Source organism: Hermetia illucens, chromosome 1 (genome assembly GCF_905115235.1).
Source record: "Hermetia illucens chromosome 1, iHerIll2.2.curated.20191125, whole genome shotgun sequence".
Lineage (NCBI taxonomy): Eukaryota > Metazoa > Arthropoda > Insecta > Diptera > Stratiomyidae > Hermetia > Hermetia illucens.
In genome coordinates, this window is record NC_051849.1 from 50604558 (window position 1) to 50628132 (window position 23575).

At 41.8% G+C, this 23575-nt stretch overlaps 1 protein-coding gene and 1 long non-coding RNA gene across 4 annotated transcripts in view; one reads left to right on the forward strand and one right to left on the reverse strand.

The window, feature by feature from the left end:
• Positions 1–23575, reverse strand: part of LOC119646653 (chondroitin sulfate N-acetylgalactosaminyltransferase 1) — a 345789-nt gene that overhangs the window by 181597 nt on the left and 140617 nt on the right. The window lies entirely within an intron of this gene.
• On the forward strand, positions 1245–22807 carry LOC119646656. Of its 2 annotated transcripts, none has more exons than XR_005248757.1 (5): positions 1245–1728; positions 1953–2099; positions 2158–2294; positions 20076–20324; positions 22625–22807. It is a non-coding gene; the product is annotated as an uncharacterized LOC119646656 (long non-coding RNA). The 2 variants fall into 2 exon arrangements; XR_005248758.1 differs by having other exon boundaries at positions 20169–20324.

Here is a 23575-nt window from a genome sequence, read left to right on the forward strand (position 1 = left end):
GCCGCAAAGAAGTAATAACCGGGTTAGAGCTTTGGCGGTTTTCAGAACCAGTGTAAAAAAATACGGAACGATTAGACTGTCCCATGACGAATCGGAATTGGTTGAAGCTTTCTGAGTCTGATTCCTTCTGACTTTTTCTCTGTGACAACTATTTATAGACTGCGGTAGTGGAGGAAGATCTGGAAGCTCGCCTGGCCAATCCCCATCATAACCTCACAGGAACTCCTCGACGATATATTTAAGAATGGGGTTCATCTGTATGTTATGGGAAAAATCAAGTCCAATCTGATGATTCCTTGGTACGTGCAGCTGCTATGATAAAGTTAGGCATGTGTTCGACGAAGGCACACATTAGTGCAAACTATATTGCTGTGATGCTGGAAAGCTACTGGTACTAACCCCTCAAAGCGGGTGCCCAAACTAGGGAAGGCCGTAAGCGCCCCCTCAATAACCCCAGGATAATCTTGACTTGCAAATCAGTCAATCTCCGCTTGACTCTTTGAATCACAATTGCAGGCCAACAACTGGGTTCGATATATGGGTTGTAGCAGGGTTTCAAGCTGGAGAAAATGATATGGTCCCTCCTAACTGATTTTGTTGCTTTGCAGAAGGCGTCAAGCTTGAGAGCCCTCCGAGCGTGCGGAGACCGGCAAACTCTTTGCAAAACTGTCACTGAATACCAAATATCCAGGACAGTTTTATTAAAATATGTTCTATGAAAGAACTGTTTCTAGCCAAGTAATATCATCTATACGCATAGACACGAATGTCAAGACAACGTATATGTGTATCTATACCCGTAAGAAAACTAGAACCACTTCACACGACACTTCATGGGGATAATTTTTCAGCTTCTCCCCACTTATGTTGAACTATGAAATAGCCTTACACTTATATCAATGAAGATCTTATCTTGATTGATTGATTAAATTGCAATAAGCAGAAGCATCTTTGACACCACAAAAGCATTCTCCGTTGTCTCTCCTCCTTCCTTAATCCCTGTGAAAAATTATTTCTCCCACAAAGAACCTCCCTTGGCACCAGACCACCACAAAACAACCATAAACCCATTATCGATTTAGAGAACATTCGCGCTGGTTTGTGTTTTGTTTGATTAAATTGGATTTTCTTCCAGAAGTTTTCCCTTCTGAGTTTTCCGACTTGCCCTAATGCTACATACACCCCCAAACGCCTTAAAGCAGGCGCTTTCCATTCCTTTCAAAAGTGATTTTCATTGTTTTACGCTGAAAACCTATTCATTTACTTTATTTTCGCCCTGTATTGTGCCTTCCCGTCTTTTTGCAACATTGTGTCGACTAACCTTGATCTTTAACAATTCGTTCCTTTTATTTTTCTTATTTTTATTTGTGTCGTTTAAATGTAAAGAAAAACCATTGAATGTGCGGACGAATGCGGGGTTGCTGCACGAGAAACGATTCAGCCGCCCTCGCCTCCTTTATTCCTTTCAAGTCTTCATGCATGTTTCACAGGCGCTTTTGCAATTTTCGAAAATAAAAGGATAGAATTCCGGAAGTGAAAGTAATCAGTGTAGAAGAATAGGACAAAGAAAAAATGATTAAGCTCAATGCCATACGGAAGAAATGAAAGGAACTTGACAAAACACAACAAGGGAATGTCTTGCAAAGAAAAAGTGAAAAGAAGGAAACAAGTTTGAAGGCTTTTGTTGAAACTGTAACAATAACAACTCCGATAGGAGGGTATTAATAGGTGAGGACACTTTTTGATTTTACTGGTAAATATTGGCCACCAACTGCCCTAAATTTTAAGCAATCTCAGGCAGGTTGTTTGTTTTTCTTTTGCCGATAGAATCTATTTTTGTTTCCAATTGTCCTAGATAAAATATCTGTATAGATACTAATGCATTTCAAAGTAGTGTTGTCATATTTTCGAAAACTATATTTAACGGAGATCAATTATGCATGCGTTTCTAGAAACCAAATCTCGAAACAATAAGTCAGGATAGATAACCAGGATTCTAGAAACAAAGAAAAGGAAGTTCAAGCGAAATAACTTCAATAGTTTTAAGACGCTCATTGCAATTTAAATTTAAGGATGCATTCATTAGCGGAAGCTAAGCGGTACCTAGTTTTCGAAAAGAAAGTAGGAAGATGAGTTATCACAAATTGTGTTTTTCAGGTTCTTTTCTTGCTGTCAGATTTTCTGAAAACGAAGGTGCAATTTTGAAAAATATGAGAGGGACCGAGTGACAATTCGGGGTGACAACGAGTGCTGAGCTATCCCAAAATCTAAAGAAGAGGGGAAAAGTTCACCGTGTAGGTCTACTGAAGTGGCTTGTCTATACTTGTTCGAACGCCTCTCCGCTACCCAGGCTGAGGAATGTGGGGAACATTTTAACATTTTAGTTTCTCTCATACCATTAACGCGATTTCGCGTGTCATGTATCTGCTACTTTGGGAATGCACTAGAACCTGAAGAAAAAAACATTTCAGGAAACCAGCTGGATGCTTCTGATGTGAAAGGTTTTTTATCCCCGCGAATCTCCCATATAGTATTATGTCGCGGGGCTGTATCATAATATATCTTGTATTCGTGTTCGCACCCGTCCTCCTCACTCGTTTTTTTTTTCTGGCTGACTTCCTCCTGTCTAAGCTTCCCCTGCGATTTCAACGTATGACTCGTCATGTTTTTCGGAGTGAAGTGCTCCTCAGTTTTAGCTTCTAATGCGGCTCTTTTAACTGTGAACCTCGGGAATTGAAATAATGTGTCCTTTGCCCTCTGCAATGTCCGGACCCTTTGGACAATATGGCGACTCGTCATGCTCAAAACGATGAAAGTGTGCTCGATGATCTCCTTGTCTGCTCAAAACTTTCGTTAGGTCGAAACCTGTTCCGCCGTGGAGTCGTTCGATCCATCTCCGAGTATCCCATATGACACTGTGTGTCCATCGGCCTTTCTTTAACTTGTTCTACCACTCCTGCCACTCGACGATAGTTTCACTCCACGCCCAAGTTGCTGCCCCTTCCCCATTTAATTTGAAATTCAGCTTCTGGTCGATCATTACCCCCAATTGCTTGAGCGCAGCCTGGGAATGTAGTTGTTTTTCATTGGCATACTTTTCCTTTGTTTAGTGATAAGTTCTACTGGTGGCCAGCGAGAACTTAATGTCGTAAAGGCGTGCAACAATCTAACTAACGCCAGGACTCCATTATACATAATTATACGCAAAAGCGAACCTTGCTCCTTCATCTGATTTGCAGCACAGAAACCTATCAATTAAAAACTCGCCCTCCCAATTTAATTACGGCCTCTAGTATTCAGATCCATTTAGCGGAATGGACGGCTTTCTTCATGCTGTCACTGCACACCATTTGTCCCCTTCGAGAGCGGCTTTGCCTATGTTAGCCACCAGGTTAACAGTATCGGTCGTAGACCTTTTCTTTTGAAATCCAAACTGGTGGTTCGTTTCTCGGCTGCCCCATTCTTCAGACCTCCCCCTGTCTGTCTGTCTGTCACACGCATATTTCTCAGAAGCATACACCGATCGACACCAAATTTGGTGGAAAGGTGGGAACTTGGAATGCTTATGCGTACTGGAATTTAAGGGAGAATCTCGATGCATACAAAAGGGCCTTGTAATTTTTTTCACCATATCTAGTCATGTGGTATATCAAATGAAAGGTTTTGATTAGTACTTTTCAAAACTGGTCTCAACTTTGACATTTAATGTACAAGTTGGGAGAGCACATTTCTTTCACGGACCCATTCCCAGAACCTACCGAATGGAAAAATCTGAAAAAAAAATCGCGAAGCTGCCGCTATACGATATCTATTAAAATAAAGTTAATAATTCTACATTTGTATATTACTATAATTTTTAGTAATTAACTGCAAAACATCCCTTGAGTTCATCATACAATTATGAAATATTATATAGGCTATAACGTTGAGCATGATCCCATCAAGTTTAGTGGAAATCACACTATTACTGACAAAGTTATAATAGTTCAATGTTATCGGTTCAGTGCAAATTCTAAGACCTTGAATGTCAGTAGCACCCGGAAGGCGATATTCTGACATAATATGTGCATACAAAATAGGTCTAATTAAAAAAATGTCGGCTCAAATATTGTTATATAAGAAATATACAAAACATACCTTCCTACTAAACTTCATACCAATAGAAGTGACCCTTTTGAGAAAAATGTCTGGGAAACATAGACATACGTACAAACGAACTTACAGACAGCCAGACAGGTAGGCAGTAAACCGGTTTCAGTAAGGTTTTGTTTTACTTAAAACTTTAAAAGGGATTGTCGCGTGACTTTTCGCAAATATTGCCAGAACCAAGGTGAATGTTATGATTTGATCGCATTATCTGTCGATGTCTCTCCTGATTCAGATCTTAATGGGGCTCCTTCTTTCGGATCCCTTCCCTACCATTTGGTGGCCGTAATAATTGAAGAAGCCATAAGTTGCGGTAGGAGCCTCGGAGTGGATTGGTAACACAATGACGAACCTGGCAATGTAAACGGAACAATTTGCGTGTTTTCGCATGGGACGTGCGCTCCTTGTACAGAGCAGGAGCTGCCAAGCAACTAGTCGATACCCTGCCCCAATATAGCGCTGATGTGACAACATTGCAGGAAATGCGATCCAGTAAATCATGTGCTCGGAGTAGATTTCTTAGTCAGCCAAAAAACGAAACCTTCTATTATCGGCTTTGAAAATATAAGCGAATGGTTGTACGCTCTGCCCTTCCGAAGCAAATTTAGAAATATATGCCTCATAAACGTTCACGCCCCTACAGAGTAGACTCCAGACAGGACCGTTTTTAACCAAATTGACCACGTGTTAATCGAACCCCGCCACCTCCCACCCTTGATGAATGTCAGAAAATTAAGGTGGGCCAATATAGACTTGAATAACTATCTCGTTGGTATGGTGCTCGCAGCCCAAATAGCAACACCACCTGGAGAACGTTACCATTGATACGGCCGCAAACATACTTGGTCCTCGTCGCAAGAAAATTCGGAATGGCTGATTCGACGATGAATGTAAGCTAGCAGAGAATCGACCTAACAGACGGAAAAAGGAAGCCTGGGAAAACCAATAGGTCTGTGAACTCGAAAAGTGCAGGGAGCAGCCGCACCAGGCATTCAAGTTTTACCAACAAATCATCAGGATGAAACCTTACACACCTCGATGCTCACCCTGTCGAGGCGGTTCATCAACTTATGCTGGGACAGCAGACCAATGCCTGACGACTAGCAACGTGGCATTATCTGCCCCATACATAAAAAGGGAGATATCACGCAGTGCAGCGATTGTAGTGGTATCACGTTGCTGTATACCATCTATAAGATATTCTCCGCTCTTGCCGGGTTCGATAGCTCCATACGCCCAGAGCATCATGCGCCCATGCCAAAGAGGCTTCACTCCACGCAAATCAGCAACAGATCAGATTTTCTGTGTGCGGTAAGTGATGGAAAAGTTGTTGGAATGCGGACACCAGTTGCACCATCTTTTAAGACCGCCTATAGCGCAGTGCTGACCTCCTCCATCCTAGAGTTTTTCGAAAACCAAAAGGTAGGAAGGAGAATAACACTGCCACCAAGCAAAATTGCTTTACTATCTGTACTGACTGCATCAATTTTTACTCTTCCTTTTCCTCTAGATTTTCTGGCCATTGACGTCTCTTAAGTGCGAGGGCCACGTAAAGTTAGGAAGAGAAATGAGAAACCCTATAGGTAGTGCTATTGTGGATCTTCTCTCCTTTATCGCGGCACATGAATCAAAAGTTTTTCGGCTCCACGGTCGAGCTGGTCTTTTTTTCATTTTCCTTTATTTTCCTAATTTTGATTCATGCCTTTCTCGAAATTTCTTGCGGATTTTCTCAAACTGTTATTCCTGATTCTGGTGTAATCGCGTGAGAGACTGGAGTATCTAAAAGGATTACCTCAGGGACTTACAAACGAGTGTTGAAGGATATTTCAGTAGAGCACCACTGAGTTGTTCGCGGATCTGCATAGTCAAATTTCTCTATTTTTTCCATTTTCGGGGTAACTCTGCCTTTGTGGTTGGCCACAGGCAACGCTGATGTTCATTTTGATCATCTTCAAAGATTATATAAGTTCACTACAATCTGTCTCAACTAAACTACGTAGATCAGTGTTTAATATTCAGATTTACGTGATATGTGATTGTGGACATGTCATGTGCTTGAAAAACGTTTATAATTGGAACTATAGTTTGCCAAAATTTGTGTGGGAGGCACATTGAACCTACAAATAAGCCTGCGATTTTCATCCACTTTCTTGTTGTCGCCTTTGCTGCTTACCAATGAAACTGCTCTTATATGATTTCTGGGGCGATTTTAAATTTAATTTTACTTTTACTAATTGCAATATCCCGACTGCTTGTTTCAGTTTCAATTCAACTACTGGTTTGAAGAAGGTACCATCTGGATCTTAGAAAAAGCTTCCCCTGGTATCATAACTCGACGCGTCAATCAAAGGCCATTGTATGTAGTGAACTCTTCCCAAAAGGGGATCAAACTTTTCGAGAAAAAAGAAAAGGCTTTGGTTCGTCGTTGGCATTTCTATTACGAAACAAAGCTTTCCACTGCCTTTGTAGGAACTGAGATATTTTGAGGATACATTGAAGTTTTTGGTCATACCTCACCCCAGAGGACTACTATGAAGTGATTCTGTTCTCACCGACCTCTGTTATCATTTTACACTCAAAGGCAGACCCTTATCCACTGAAAGGGCTAACTGCAGACCTTTTCAAAAGAATTTTTCTCTGAAAAGAGAAAAACTCAAAATCGTTAACATCTTTTCACATTTACTCTCCTTTCAACATCACTCATTCGGGAAAAATTCAGGGTGTAAATATCTTTCCAATTCACAGCGTAATACAATTCATCACTTTCTCGTTTCGAAATGCTCAAAAAGCTCCATTCAATCGTCCGCTCTCAAACCATTTCTTTCCAATTTTCACTAAAAATAGGTAAAATAGTGTTTTGTCCTGTCAATCTCTCTTCCACAGAACGGATATGTTTTTACCTTCGATCAGCTTCAATCAGATTTGCTAAAGGAGACGAAAAAAGACGAAACCTGCTCACTCATTCCTTTTCGGCGCCAAATCCATAAATACGCCATATAATCAAAGCGAATTAATCAATTCAAAATCCTTAAAGTGGAAACGGGATTCGCATCCATCCATCAATCTTGGTTGCCTTCAGTGCCTTTTGTCTGCCACCCTTACAGATATGTATCGAAATTTCACTGGGGAACGGCAGACGGATGAGATACAACAGGCGAAAGAAGGACGTGCTCTTAATTATAATCCTTCCATGCTTCCGTTTTGGGGATGAGAAGGATCGTATCTCACGAAATGTTAGATGAGTATTTTTTGTACACTTGCTTCTCATTTAGGAGGATGAATGGAGAATGAAGAGAGCGGCAGATGGGGAGGTTGGAATTAATAGCTACAGAATATCAGCATTAAGGATGAGACTGGTTTCCAGTGGAGTTTTAATATGCGAGTATTTGGATTGATGTTTCTTCGGAATCGGGGAGATGCGTCCGAGGGTTCATTCTCCAAGGTTCAATGTACTCATTGCTTCCTTCATTTTGTAATTTAAAGGATTATCTTCCAAGGAGTTTTAGAGCTAAGCCCCGCTTGAAATTTCACCCATAGTGTTCCCGATGGCATCTTGCGTTCGATGGAACATGTCACGTTCACTGCTTTAGTTAAGCATGCATGCATGTCCTCCATGCAATCACGCTTCTCTACTGAGAACGCTTTTCCAATTATACAGGACCAAGTGCATATACACTATAGTATCTGACAAAACCAGACCAACTACAGCAGCTATTTCTTATCAGTTGTCTTTTTGCGAACTACCTTCCATTGGGTTTTTCTTGAACACTCTCCAGACAGCAAATAGGGTACCATGCGACCAGTGGGTAGAGTTGACACTAGAAAATCCCTGAAATCCCTGTGTACAAGAGCGCCATCTGCTGGTACCGTAACACATACGTGTGCATATTAGGACTCGCATATTTCTTCCGCTCCACCATGAAGTCGGGCAATTTAAATTTTCGCATACCAATCATGATACCAGCATGCAAAAACGATGAGCGGCATTGCTTTAACTACCAGCACAGTTTTTTCCCGAACTTAACCAAAGTTTAAAGATGAACGAGAGAGAATTCCGGAGGATTCATGCAAAGGATATGTTGCGGAAGCAGTTGTTTCGCTCAGCAACGCCACAGTGCGCGGTGCTCCATTGTACGAGGATTCGAAAGTTGTTATACTTAAAGCATGTCGGCTGGTTCCTATATAATTATGTAAGGGAGTTCACATACATAGAGCTGTGCGGAGCTGGGCATGTTGCAGGGAATTTCGCCGGAGTAAACATACGAAAATGTCTTATGAATTCTGAATTAGACACATGGGAGCTGAACGGTTAGCTGTACATAGGCAAAGTGTGGAAAGTAAATTTCTAGAGGCAATATTCCAACATTATGAAGGAGACGGCAATTGCATGATAAATAAGGATACATGTTTCAACTTAAATTTGTACGGTCTATGAAGGCAGCACTTTAAGAATTTAAGGAATTTACTAGTATAATCAGTTTTAGTGATTTCAGGAATATAATCCTACTTTAACCATTGAAGTGCGTAGCCACAGCAAAACAGGGATTCGATGCTTAGTTGGAAGCGTATGGGGATGGTTAAGGTTGACATTTATATGCAAACAGAGGTAAGAACCTAATCGCTGTTAAAAGTCCTTGTTTTCATAGTTAGAAACAGAAATCTTGTATGTGTGTAGCAATGTGTTCGCTTCGCTAAAACTACCCTCATTGTCTCATGCGCTTCGTTAGACTATCGTGAAGTACTATTCCCAAATGTTTTGTAAAGATAAGAGACGCGTATAGCAAATGGTTCGCATCACTTCGACGGCGAGGAGCTTGTAGTTTTACTTTGGTAACCTGACGTTAGGTATCATTATCATCATCATCAATGCGTAATAACTCGTATCCAGTCTAGGCATGCCATAGTAAGGAACTCCAGACATCGCGGTTTTGCGCCAAGGTCGACTAAATCGATATCCCTAAAAGTTGCGTCCTGGCTTACGCCATCGCTCCATCTGAGGCAGGGTCTCCCACGTCTTCTTTTACTATCGCATCATCATTGGCTTTATAGATTTTCCGGGCCGGATCATCCTTACCCATACGGATTAAGTGACCCGCCTATTGCAACCTATTGAGTCGAAATTGACCTGCAAGCAGGCAGTCATGCTATCGTTCATAGTGGGATGTGATGTTGTTGGTTCTTTCGTTGTTGGTGCTGACGTTGCCACCAAGTAGCCAAAGTTCTCGTGTCGCCTGCTCAGTGTGGATGAACGTAAATTGTATATTTCGGGCTGATCTTTCCATGTCGATATCGTCAGCATTGATCAGTAGTTGGGAGGACTTAAAGAGGAAGGTGCCACTCGCGTTAACATCTGCAATGCGGATTATTTCTTCCGTGACCAAGTTAAAAGGCTGCATGATAGGGCATTGCTTTGTCTTAGACCGTTGTTGATGTTCAAAGGTATTGAAAGGGTACTGCTATTTTTATCTGGTATCGCACATTGATCAGGATAACCCTAGTCAGTTACCCCCCTCGGACACCATCTTGTCGTGGGGCAGCTTGTGGTAGTTTGCTACTACACTAAGGGTATCCAAAAATACATGAAAATGGAGACAAAGGATTGTAACTTTCCAAGTGGTAAGAAGTCACAGACTTCGAGTCTACCCGTGACTTTGAGAAATCAAGTCGTGGCCGAAGCACGGATTTTAGAATCCTCCCCTAAATCATGTTCCCCAGGTTCTTCACTTCAGTGGGAAACCTACACCCGGTGTCTACGGCGCGGCCATCCAGAAAGGGTAGTACAGTAACTCCCTTAATGAGAGAAACTCGAAATGTGACTACAGCCGGCCTGTCGGTGATTCTGTTACCTAACTTTTCTAAAATACAGGAGAGGAAGGTCCGGCAGAAGGAAACTTTAGCCGCAAAGGAGAAGGGACTATAGGATTACTTGTCAGAAACTTGTCTTCCACCTGTACCCGGAAAAACGGGAGAAAGGGAAGCTGGTAATGTGGTCGCAACTGGTCTAACATTGGTATGTGAAAACAGATCCATGCAGTCCGGATATAATGAACCTGGGAAGGCTCCTAGCCGACGACAACGGAAGAAACTGTAAAAGAAGGGGAGGTTTCTTGAGAATGAGGACATGAACGTTGCTACACCACTGCGTTTGGCGATATCCAGAGAAATCGGACTAAAAATAGCGGAACTTTCGGCGGAAAGTGAGGACAAGCTGGTAACCACGGTGAGATCCACACTGAATGCAGCAGACTTTTCAGTTAGCGGCGGTTTTCATATTAAACTCTTCTTATGGCTACAAACGTAAGAGTTAGTCAAATCAATCTGCAGCATGCCAAAGTTTCTTCCTATCTACAGGAAGGAAGGCTGGAAAAGTTGCAGGACGGTTCATAAATATTTCTGGTTCAAGAGCCATTGGTTCATTCTAACAGAGTCTGGGGTATTGGATCAATCAAGGGGACTAGGTTCTTCTTCGAAGAAATATCCTTGAGATCAATGGACTGCGTTCTGATGTTAGAGACATCCATGCTGAGACAATTCCGTTCCGAGGACCCTCTTGCGGTCAACTTACAATAACAGGGGAGAAATGTCATAGTTGCCTCTGCTTACTTACTTTGTATCCTCCGCCGACGCAAGAACTAAGGGAACTGGTTGTGTATGCAGAATCAAGCGGCATTGGACTTTTAATAGGTTGTGATGCGAACGCTCAGCATATTTGTTGGGGCACTAGCAAATGCAATTTCAGACGAGAGAAACTGTTTGGCTTTATGACTTCAGCTGGTCTGATGACCGCGAACCTAGGGTGCGCCACTACGTTCATGGGCCCAAGAAGAAGTGAAATAATTGACCTAACAATCTGCACTTCACAGTTGTTAGAGTTGATTAGAAATTGGCGGGTGCTAGATGAAGTCTCACTCTCAGACCACCGTTACTTAGAATTTAGTCTGACCATTGCAGGCGAACAGCCTGTAATACAAAGACGGAATCCTAGGAAAACGGATTGGACAACGTTAAATGCGACAAAGTTGAGCTTCCCAGGCGACTAACGACTCCTTTGGCGATAGAAGATCAATTGAAAACCTTAATGAAGGCTAGATATGTACTCACATAGTGGCAGCGTCAGCATGAAATTAATTTCTCCTATCTAGCGCCGGAAATTACAACTGAGAGCAACTACGTCGATGAAATCCACACCCCACTGTTACCAGAGAGCCCTGTTCCAGTTTGAGTTCCTCGCAAGCAAAATTGAGAACTCTTAGCTGCTTTCGAGAACAGAATCCTCCTACCAGAGATGTACGTGCGTGTGCCCTGTGATTTGGGGCTCAAGAATACACTCAAAGCCTTCCTTGCTTGTTGCAAGAGGCAACTAGAGGTATTGAAATTTGTAGGCTAGTAACTTGCAAAATTTTGATACTTTATTGGTTCCGAAAATTAATAACAACGAGTCCGATAGGGACTGTGCTCATGAAACTATCTTTGGCTATGGAAAATGGTTTCTGGTTTCTGGAATGTACACACGCTCTTTGACAAGGGCAGCTGTCGGGTAGACGTTGCCTTCACGGCTCGAAAAAGGTTTATGATTGGTTTTTGAAATTAGCGCATGCTTCTCGATAACGGAAGCACGGTTCATGGGTTTCTGCAACTTTCGCTGCCTCGTCATTGGTTTCACATTGTTCGAGCACAGGGCCCACCATAAGATTAGTTTGGTTTCAACTGACCAACGCGTAGGAGCAATCAAATCGCCCACTCCGCGATCAGCAGTGGATTTAGGAGTTGTTTTCTGGATTTGCATACCAACAGACCCGCGACTTCGGCCTCGAAAGGGATCACCATTTGATGGTCGCTTACGGTCGCTTGCGTGCTGCGTCTGCCACTTTTCGCCGGGTTTGGGAGCTTCAGCCCCTATAAGTTCAGTATGGCCTAGCTGTCACTGGACAGTGGCAGAGCTATCTTGTTCATCGAACGGCATGTATACTGGGTAACCCGAATAAGAACATCGATGAGCATTGAGCCATCGTTAAAAGTGCCCTTTTCTCGAGTACTACACCGGCCACGTTCCGAAAGGGCGTCATACCATCTGGCCGACTGCGGAATTGTGGCAGTAGATTGATGAATGGAAGGGGTTGATGGCTCTACTGACCCTTGCGCGCGATGGCGGGCGTGTCGTGCTATTCGAACTCCGATATCGATCGAAATCCTGAGAACTTCAGCGTAGTGAACGTGTATGACATGAGAGAATTTGTTATTGCTCCGGGCAGAGAAGCGGAAGATGTTGCAGATCGCAATGATTTCAGGAATGTATACCGCATCACCAAAGAGTTTGCATGTGGTCGCAAATATTTCGACGGCGCTGTGAAGGACATGAACGATCGGTCTGATCTACTGCTTACAGACTTCCACAAATTTAGAAATGCGAGACCTTTCCCAGAGAGAGGAAGAAGAGGATGATCGTCAAGATCCCAAAAAGGAGATCCGTTTTGGGAGAGACAGCCGCCGCAAAGATAATATCATATAATCCTGGAATGTATGATAGGATATCTTTAAAACTCGATCAACAGAGAGCAATCAGGATTGCTCTGGATCCTCTTATATTCACCATATTAGCACTATTACATCATTTTGGAACAGCGCGCCGAATACAGATCTCTGTTGAACCTACGTTTTATCGATTTCGAGAAAGCTTTCGATAGCGTGAACGTGTATCTGCAGTGCTTTACGTAGGAGGGGCATTCCAGACAATAATAATAATACGACATATGATTGCGCAAAAGGTAACGTGCTGAACCAAGGTAAAATCTCGGAGGATTTTGATACTCAAAGCGAAGTCCAGCAGAGTTGTATCTTGTCGCCGATATTATTTGATATCGGTGACATTTTTCATGCTGCCTTATCCGGAGGACGTGCAGGAATTCAATATTCTTCAAACACCTCGACTACTCGACTATGCTTATGGCATCTGTTTACTCTCCCACCAGGTCATGGAACTTGGCCAAATAACTCTGGATTTAGAAGGAGGAGCAAGTAGAGTTGGACCCAAGATAAACACCAACAAAGCCAAGGTTATCAGTCCGATGTGTCACCGCACTCTTCCAATCTGTAATAATGGCCAGAGCATCGAAAGCGTCGATCAATTTATACATCTAGGAAACGTGGTTTCTCCCGACAGTGGTACGGAACTGTATGTTGAGCAACGTATTAGAAGCGGTAGATCTGCTTTCCCTGCCTTGTCTGAAATCTTGAAATGAAGTTTTCTCAACATCAACATCAAGTTGAGACTCTTATATGGTAATGCGCTCTCTGTGTTGCTATATGGGAGCAGCACATGGAAAGTGAACTCCATTGTTGCTCAAGAGCTGCAAGCTTTCAATACCTGTCTGCGTCATTTCATTGGATCACGCTGGTCTGACGCTATTTCAAACGCACAACTGAGTCGATGCACACACTTGGCCTTCGTATGCGATGTGATAGGAAGCAGAAGTGGCAGTGGATAGGTCACACATTAAGGAGAACGACAATTGCATAGCGGACTATGCCATGCATTGGAATCCACTCTCCCTAGATGGTGGACGAGTGGGTATGCCCCAAGGGCATTAGGCGTAGAACAGTAGAGGACGAGTACAAGTGACTCAGGAAGTCGTGGGTGAGCTGAAGGACATTTCAAATAACCGGGAATGATGGCGCGGAGATGTGGTTGGTACGTTATACCCCACCAAGGGATGAAGGCCAACCATATATATATATACCAGAGGATGGATGATTTTGTAGTTTATATAACAATGAAATTGATGAGCGATGTGGATAAAATTCGGCTCTAAAAACTGTGGTGATCGGGTCACTTAATACGTATGGCTGAGTATGATTCGACCCCGAAAGTTTTAAAGGGCAACATTTATGGCAGACAAAGACGCGGCGGGCCCTGCCTGAGATGAAGTGATGGCGTAGGCTAGCACATCATGCAACTTTTAGGCATATCGAATTAGTGGACATGGGCGCAAAACGTATCTGGCGTTCCTTAGTAAGGTAAGCTTAGATCGGATGCTAGTTGTTGCGCAGTTGATGGGGATGATGATCCCTTGTGTGACATTTCATATTACATACCTTCTTGAATAACCATTTTGGACATCTCCCATTGTAGGATTTTTTTCAACTTCCGAAATGTCGATAATCTATTTTCAAATCTCGAAAATGAAAAGTACGAAAACTTCAGTTCTAATCATGTTTCACCCTTGCCAGCAAAATTTTAGTAGTTAGCGCCTTTCATCTGTCATCATGGCCCTTCATTTACAATTTTCTCTATTCTTGCCTTTAAATTGAAATTCAAACAAAGGCAACGGTTGTCCTATGTATTTATGCGTCCCGCCAAAAGTTCAGCTTAGGGAAATTTTTATTTAGGACGAGTTCCGAGAATATCAGGACCAACAACAAATGTTGCAAATGAGAAATGTTCTTTTCCTTCCGCTATAGTAGAGGAAGTTGCAAACTCAACCCGACTGCGATACTTTCACCGAGGAATCCTAACCTGCAGATGGGACCAGCCAGGAGCCAGAAAAACATTTCGCGAGCGTGTTTACAAATAATGGAGGTATAATTTCTACTTAGATCTACGTCTAAATAAAAATACTTTCCAAGGGAACGGAACATCTGGAGAGTCCTTTGATTTTTCTCACAAGTTGTTAACAAAGTTTTAGGAGGGGCCTATTATGTTTTAAGCTTCCTGGAACGTTATCATATTAAACAAACATTTTCAAGGAAATTCATTTGAAGGTTGGTTTTTTCCGTTTCCGTGGAAGATAATTGGAACAAAGGTCAATAGAATGCCTTCAAACGGAAGGAAAATGTACATTGCGTACCTCTCGAAGAAACATTCGTTGCTTACATAGCCCAGCACAATCCACAGTAAAATTTATAAAGGTCGAAAGTTAAAAAAAGTTTAAGGATAAGCAAAACTGTGGTGAACAGTTAAAAAAAAAACAACTCTAAGCCTTGCTAAATTTAACTTCAAGAATTTTTAAGAAAATCTGGATCTGAATGTGTTTTGATGACATCCAATTAAAATTCAAGACAAATACAGCCTCGGAATGTTCAAGCGTCCTTATTGTCCTGATGACGTCAGCCAATTGTAAGAACTGGAGGAGTTGAGTTTGACCACCCTTCAGATTTCGCCGCATACTTTTCTGGAACTTTGCAAGCACTGTCTTTGTGATGGAGTGCTTGGACGCGACATTAAAATTAAAGAAAAAACAAACTTAGCTAGGAAAGTATTGAAAAAGCAATGAAAGACAGATTACTATGCTAATTAGGACTCTCCCTCCCTTCGAAACTAAAAGGAGGGGGAAGTGGCGAAATCCAAAGTATTTTCACTGAGAATGTTTCCTAGAGTAGCCCGAGGAGGAATATCCTTCTCATCTTTTAATTAATATGCTATTGAAGGTAGCAGTCAATGATGACTGCCTTTCTTATTCGATGATAGAAAGTATTTCCGGCGAAATGTTTGCTTTATTTAAATAAGAGATTGGCTTGTTTCGTGTTCATGAATCTACTTAAGAAGGAAGATGTGGGCGGCACTCGTGGTAAGTTGCTGGGAGGACTTAATGAAGTTTGTTCTTTGCTGCGCCTTAGTTATGTACAGCGAAATTCAAAAAGGATGAGCTGGACACGCTGAGAGGTAATGTTGTTAAGAACTTTTGGCTTTCAAATTTAAGTAAATTAAATTTAAGTAGCAAAATTGTGAGCTTGTGATGATAACAAATTTCAAAAAGTCATCATCCTGTAGACTGAAAGATAGGTATTTGTTTCAAAAAATTATACCAAGGAATTTTGTATGAGTGATTATTTATTAGAGTGCGGTCTTCATACCTTAAAGCGTCCAATCGTCTTTGTTTATTGAAAAAAAAAAAAATAACATGTCTTACATATACTTACGCTTCAAAATGACAACACAATTATATAATGAGATGAGCTTAACTTGCTTATGAGGGTTGATAGCAGTACCTCACCAATCAAAAAAGCTATTTAACAGAATCATCATCGCCTTTTCTGCCCTCACTTCACCAAAGACGGTCCCAAACCAATTTAAGAATGGAAGAGAGACAAGCCACTGTTATCTGAATGGCTGTGTAACACCTGGCTGTCTCAAAGAGTAGATAAGCCTATTGAATAGCGTTGGCTATTAAGCCACGGAGATGGTGATTCCCCTGTTAGGTGGGGACTGAGAATTTTAAACTGAAAGGGAAGAAGGCCCAGACTGAGTACCTTCCACGTAGGTATAAACCCATGGCCCTCTTCGAGTACGGATTGCTTTGAAAACCACAATTAAACCACTGCCGTGATTAGCACCGTGGTATTGATTTATACTGAGTGCAGGCTCAGCATTTATACTAATGGATGCAAGGCATATCTAACACATGTTCCGTAACTATTGGCAATGGTGCCCGAGTTGTACAGCACAACTCCATGCTTGAGCCCTCTGCCCGGGATATGGACAGAACCACAACTGCCACAAAACTCCCACAAAGGGGCCAACGGCTAATAACCGGGCCCAGACCACATCTTCAACGAATTATTCTGGAGTATATGCTCTCATGCTAGTTAACCTCTGGTGAGGCTTCGTAGCAAAAGCCACTTCAGATCAATCTCATTACAGGCTCGGGTCTGATCATTCTTCTAGAGTATGTGGGGACGGCAATCCCCAACTACTTGGCTGGAATCAGTTCAGTGCGGAGAACCACTACGAAACCTTTCTCGTAGTACATTCTCCGTACAACGTAGTACATAAGACATCACAACCTGTCCACCACAGCCACTATGACCATTCACCCATCATACTGCAGATCAAGCAGCGTCAAGTAATCACCTACCAGGAGGCGAATGCATCCAGGTAACGAAGCGTATCATTGTTGTTAAGGCATGGTTTTCAACCTTTTTCACTTTCGTTCGATCTTAACTGCGCTTAGATGTTACACTCTCATCTAAAAAGTTTTTCCATGAAGCGATCCTAACTCCACAATCAGATCACCACTAGTTAAGCCGGTTTGCAATAAAAGTACGCCCCTTCTGACCCTCTAGGCCATAGAACACTGATTTAGCTCCACATCAAGAGAAGGAACACTAAACAATACTTACATGGCATCGGTCGAAACCGGGCAACACACAAGAAGGCACGCTAACAACACTAATCGCTGATAGATGAAGAGCAGTTTTTCGTCCAGCACCGTCACCGCAAAATCACACAACAGAGGTAATCCATAGGTAGTCCATGCAAAAAAGAATCCTCGTGCTTAGACCCCGTTCACACTTCATCTTACTGTTCAACGTACGGTTCAATGCGTTAATGATATGTATATACCCAATTTCCCACTGCTAAAGCCGGCTGTTTCCCTTAACAAGGATGAGGAAATCCTCCACGAAAGCAACTTATAACCACCGAACTAAACTCACTCAATAGTTCATCTATGATCAGGTTCCATATTAGAGGGCATACGATAGATCCCTGCAGGCACCCGTGCTTCACATTAATTCACACATACTCACTGACACCTTAGGCTAATGCTTTCCTACCATGAAAGTAACTCTTCTTCCGAGCCAATTCATGACAGCTTTACTCACAAAGTTTTGACAATACAGATGACTTAGGTAATCAAATGCCTTTTAAAATCTACGAAGATTGCAAGGTATTTGGTATCAAACAGGGCTTGAAAGTTTTACGAATAGTCGACCGAAAGCGGATGCCATACGCTTGACACTTCATCTCTTACAGATTTGCCTAACGATAAGGTCTTCAATGATTTCCTGCTTAAGGGGTAATATTCTCTCCGGAAATTATTTAAGTGATACGACCAATGGAATTCCTTTCTTAGCATAGCTCACGCTGGTCTCCTGCTTCTACCCTTCACCCCCGGAGATTTCTCCTATCTTGGGTTCGGATTTGTGTTTTTTTTCTTCGATTCCGCTGGCCTATCCTGGGACTTCCAATGAGCCTTATTTATTGCCTACACCACTGAATCCCATTTCCTTCCTGACGTTTACTATGCTCTCAGGCGTATCTTTGCTGGTAGAGGTCTTTTAATCAAGGACGCTAGTGTGATCGTTCCTTGTTGAGCTAGGTCCCACTGCGTGACACCCCGACTTCTCCCTTCTTGGATATCACCACCTGGTTATCAGTGTTCTAGGGATGTGCTTCCACTGATGGACCAGTTTGTGTGCGGTATGGGGTCCCCTGGTTTATTGTTATTGTTTGCCTTTTTTGTGTTGTTTGTTTGTTTATGGGGGCCCTTCTTCAGCCTTTCAACAATCATTCCCTTCCACAATGGGAGACCTCAGATTACGCATGTTACGCTGGCTTATCATATCATCCACAAGAAGTTCAATTTGACAGGGTGTTATGCGATTTAGAATCGTGATGCAGTGCTGCTTTTAATGTCCCTTACAGAAATATCGAATGTCTTACGACTAACCCTCCACTCTTTCGTGCGAAATACGGTATCGAAATCTGGTAGCTAATTGCAACAATATTGGAATTAGTTTTATCGCGGAGTACGCTGAACCTCTCATACTTGTTGTTGCGATTTCGAAAACTATGACACCCCATTATAAGCCCGACGAAAATATTACCGGAACTCAACAAGGTATTCAGACCACAAATCACGGTATTACCTTTAGTAAGCCTTTTTGGTGGCTAATGGAAAAATTGTTTCTTCTCTATATCGAAAATACCAGTTGTTGCATAGCCTGTAAAGTTGTGATGCTCCACAACCTGGACCTGAATCTGGCAGACAGGATTCTGTTAGATATCGCCTTCCAGTTCAAGAGACCGCATTTTGTGGTAGTCCTCAGTAACAGTCTGGCCCTGGATTCGTCTTTGCTTACACTTGTCTTCGTGAGTATAAAAGTGCAGTGCCGTAAGAGTTAGACTTCTCTCCAGAGTCACACTATTTTACTTCGCTTAGGCTCAGGATATAAGGTGGATTTATATCGCCGGGATTTACGGTTTACGTCCTAGTTTCGTCTTGCAAGGAGCTGCTGAGGCAGTCTAAGGAAGAAGGCTGTAGACGATTTGTCTGCGAGCATAGCAATAACGTTTGTCGAAGGGAATACCAAATATGGAAAGGGAGTGAAAGCCGTGTTATTGATAGCATTTAGGTAAACGGAGAGCCTTTGCTGTCATGGCATGATAGTGTCTGTGGGTAAATTTTATTTTCTGAGATCCGAGCAGGAGAGCATGGCGCGGCTCAGATTCCGGAAGTTACCTGGCTAGGTTGGGATGACTGGCTAGATGTGAAAAGCTATTTGCCGGAGCATCTCGTGTCGAGTGTCTGTATGAGTGTTGTCTATGAGAGGGATATTTTCCTGCTTTCGGGTTGTTGAGCTCCTGAAGCCACTGGAAAAATAATCGTCGGTCGCTCAGGGCAATATGTCTCTTCTCCCGGCCATTTGCAAGGTCTTGGAGAGGATTATGGTCTTGCAACTGGTTGTGAAATATCCCGTCTGTCATTTGAAAAGCAATATGACTTCTGGACGAGCAGGTCCACCGAGCCACAGGAAAAGCTGCATCTGCGGTAATCGCAGGGGCAATTCTAAAGAGTAATATTCGAATAGTGGTGGCTCAAGAATCCTTTGTGTTCCAGGGGTAGATTTATAGCCTGCAAGTAAGAAGTATCCGGGTAATTCAGAAATTTTATGAAAAGCCAATAGTTTGAATCATTGCAACATTTGTCACCAAAACATCGCATAACTTATTTCCTAGTTTCCTAGTTCCTAGAGGACAATAAAGTTATGCTAGGCATCAAAATACAAGTAGAATTAGGAAAAAGGAAAATAACAAAATGACGAAACAGAGCAGCGTAGCTTTGAAATACTCACCATGTGCATGGAGGGTATTGAAAGGGTCTTTATACCGTAAGCACACAAAAATGACCCTTCCACCCCTTATATTTCAGATCAATTCATTTGATATCATTTGTACTGAGACAACAGAGAAGAAGGCCTTGGACTGCTATATTACAACTAATGATCTAACATTTACCGGGCAGGATGATCGACTGAAACTGGATTACGCGATGCAATAGAAATCAAAGAGGAAGCTCTATGGGCGTTTTTGGAAGTCGAAGGTGTTTTCGACAACAACCGTCTTCATACAGAGTTGGGAACACGCTGCCCTTCTGTATAGGCAAGGTGTTAGAGAACAGGTAAGTAGAAGTACCAACAAACACTTATTTTGCTGTCATGAATATTGGCTATGGTTATCTACAGGTAAGGGTACTATTACCGCTAATATAGGGTAGAGTATTTCCTAAAAGGGCTAGCAAATACTGGAATGCAGTTCTAGGGTTAAGCTAACTATATCGTATTAATCTGTAAGGGCAAATATGAGGGCACCACTGGCTGCGAATCAATCCACTTCAGACCACCATAGTACTATCCACTAGTGCAAGCTTGATCATTTGAAAGGCCATTAGATTGCGTCATACAGTCCAATGGCCTTTCAAGGTTAAAGCAGTTAACCGAGGGAATTACACTAGAACAAAAACTACTCTGCAAGATATATTGCAAAACATCAAGGACTTGGATGATTTGCAGAACTATAACAAGGAGGCGTTGGTGGTGCGCCCCGAAGTAACTACGTGGAATATATACTACGATAGTAAGACCAATTGTTACTTATAAGGCGGTAATCTCGGCAGCACAGCAGTCAGCTAGTTATGCAAACTTCAAAGAGTGATTTGAGTATGCGCCATTGGCCTAACGCCATGTCTGCAGGTACTTTTGGGATTAACTCCTCTTCATCTTCATATTTCAGCAGAGAGATGTTCTAAATCAAAGGGAAGTTGACTATCTTTCTAAATGTTCTCCCGAATTATTGATACCAAGGATGATACCATGAAGATGAAGTTTCATTTCGACAACAAATTTAAATCATAATAAAGCAACAGCGTGAACCACGAAAGCGCGGCAGTGAACTATGGCTTAAATGGCTGATTATCTGGTGCACTGAAATATTCCTCGCAGCAGAGAGAGCGGTTGCAAAAGGTAGATACACTAGTATATTTCATACAGAAACGGTATGGAAATAGGTGTGCTAAATTTAACCCCCCGAGGAACTATAGGAGGCAGAATGTTGTGATTCTAATCGATAGGCGGGCGGCTATAAAGGCGCTTAGGTCCTCACAGGTGAAATCTAAGCTGATGTGGGAATGTCTCAATAAGTTGTATATGCTTGAATGTCCGAACTATATGGTCCGGATAGTCTGTGTTTCATGCCATTATGGGTCGGGAGGCTAAGGAGCAGCGTATGAATTGGCCATCAAAGGGACAGAATCCTTTTGTACCCGAGAAGGCGTTCACGGATATTGCACTAAGGCAAGAGGAGAAACGGTTGAGCGAACCACACTGGAAGAACTTAGCAGGAATGAAAAGTCCTGGCTATTTATGGGGTATACGAAACCAAGCGTTCACAGGAATGTTCAAACCTCACCGAAAAGACCCTTATAATCGTGGTGGGAAAACTCAGCTGTAGATTCTGTGAAGAGAGTAATGATACCCTCATATATATTTGGGGACAATATCCAGGACTTGCACAAGATAGGTTAATCCACCTAGTTGAATTTTAAATACCAGATGTTTGGCTGAATGACCTAGAAGTAGGAAACAACCCGAAATTTTTGTCAGTTATCAACTTGATTTTGTTCAAAATCTGTAAATGTAACTATCTTAACACAAACATGTAATTCAGATTGTTTTCCCTTAATGTTTCCTCTGTGCTACTATGTATATATATACAAAGTAACTGTCACTGTTACCTGAAGTTCCAAACTTTCAGCATTTTATATCTGAGTCAGGTTATCGAGGTACTCTGGCCTGAGGAAATAAATAATGAAGAACTTTGCCAGTGGCGAGAACAAAGAAGTTGCGGAGGATAGGTGGACAGGTCAACTATTAAGAAAAGGTAGCAACTGCATCGCGAGTTATGCTGTGCAATGGAAACCACTATCCTAAGTCGGCTGACGAATTAGATGCCCTAAAACTACATGGCGTAGAATAGTAGAGGAGGCATTCTCTGAAAATCATGGGGAAAGATGGAGCCAGTTGATAGGAATCCACAGTCATGGCTTGAAGGCTTGGTTGACGTTCTGTGCCTAACATAAGTTTTATGGCAACCATCAAAACTCTCTCAGTGAAAACAAGTCGTTGTTATCAGATCATGGTAAGCCACCGTAACATTTCACAAAAAAACAATTTGATCGGAATGCTGTCAAAATCACTATGTTACGCTTCAGTTTTAAATTCCGTCCCTAATTTGGGATACCCTGTTAGCAGTCCGGCATTTCCTTAAAATTTATTCTGTAGCTGTCTTAACAGAGCTCCTTCGAAAAGTTATTATACTATACCCATACATACTTCATACGTAACAACTTATCAAAATAGGTTTCCATAACCGTGTCTTTCCCAATATTACATAAAACATTTTCCATTATCATACCACAAACAGGATGGCTGAAACGTTTATGAAACATAGAAAGAATTCGCCCAGGAAAAGGGTAGAAAATGAAAACAATACGGAAAGGAACTTTCAACACCGCAATAATATGAAGTGGACAAAACAAAACGAGGGTATTCTTTGCCTAGAAAAATGCTATGTGAAATTGAGAGGTTTGGATGGATGGAATTTAATATGTTTAGCGAAATAAAGGAAAAAAAAGTTACATTATATTATCTTTTCTCGATATTAGTATTACTTTCGTATTTGCCATAAAAACGGTTAGATAATCTGATAAAGTGGGTGTTGATAAATTGAATAGGAATTGTTGTTGGGTGTTAGAGCCTCACCTCACCTTATTACAAGGACATTTTGCTAACGTTTGGAATATTGTGGCAAATATTGGTGGGCCTTGTAGGATGCTACAGCTTTCGAGTTACTTTTTTAATGTAGTTGCTTTTAGACAAATTTGCCAATATCTTTCCCGTTTTTCATTAAAAATGGCAATTGTTTTCACCGGTTCTTTAATTCTTTAATGATTTTAGAAATAAATTGCAAGTAATGGCTGAAAAAAATTTGTCCAACAACGTCATTGCGCAAAGTAATCTTAGTTTTTCCATTTCATTCTCTCTTGTCCAATTCTCTGCTTAACATCCGGCTTCCACATTCTTAATTTGAACATTGCGTAAATATTTAGATCAAATTAACTGCACTTTGAATTTTGTATCAATCCTGAAATCTCAGCAATCCAAAAATCCCATTTAGTAATTATCCCATTACATAAATTACAAACTAAAGTGATCATTGAGCTTACATTTCCCCCATAAATGCATGCTAACAGATGCATTTTGCTTAACGACTCTCCGCTGACAATAAGCAGATTTTGCATGTGGCGTTTTTGAATCAGCTGATCGAGGGGAAAAGTTTCCTTGGGATTTAGAGGTCATCGGTCGAGCGCTCACA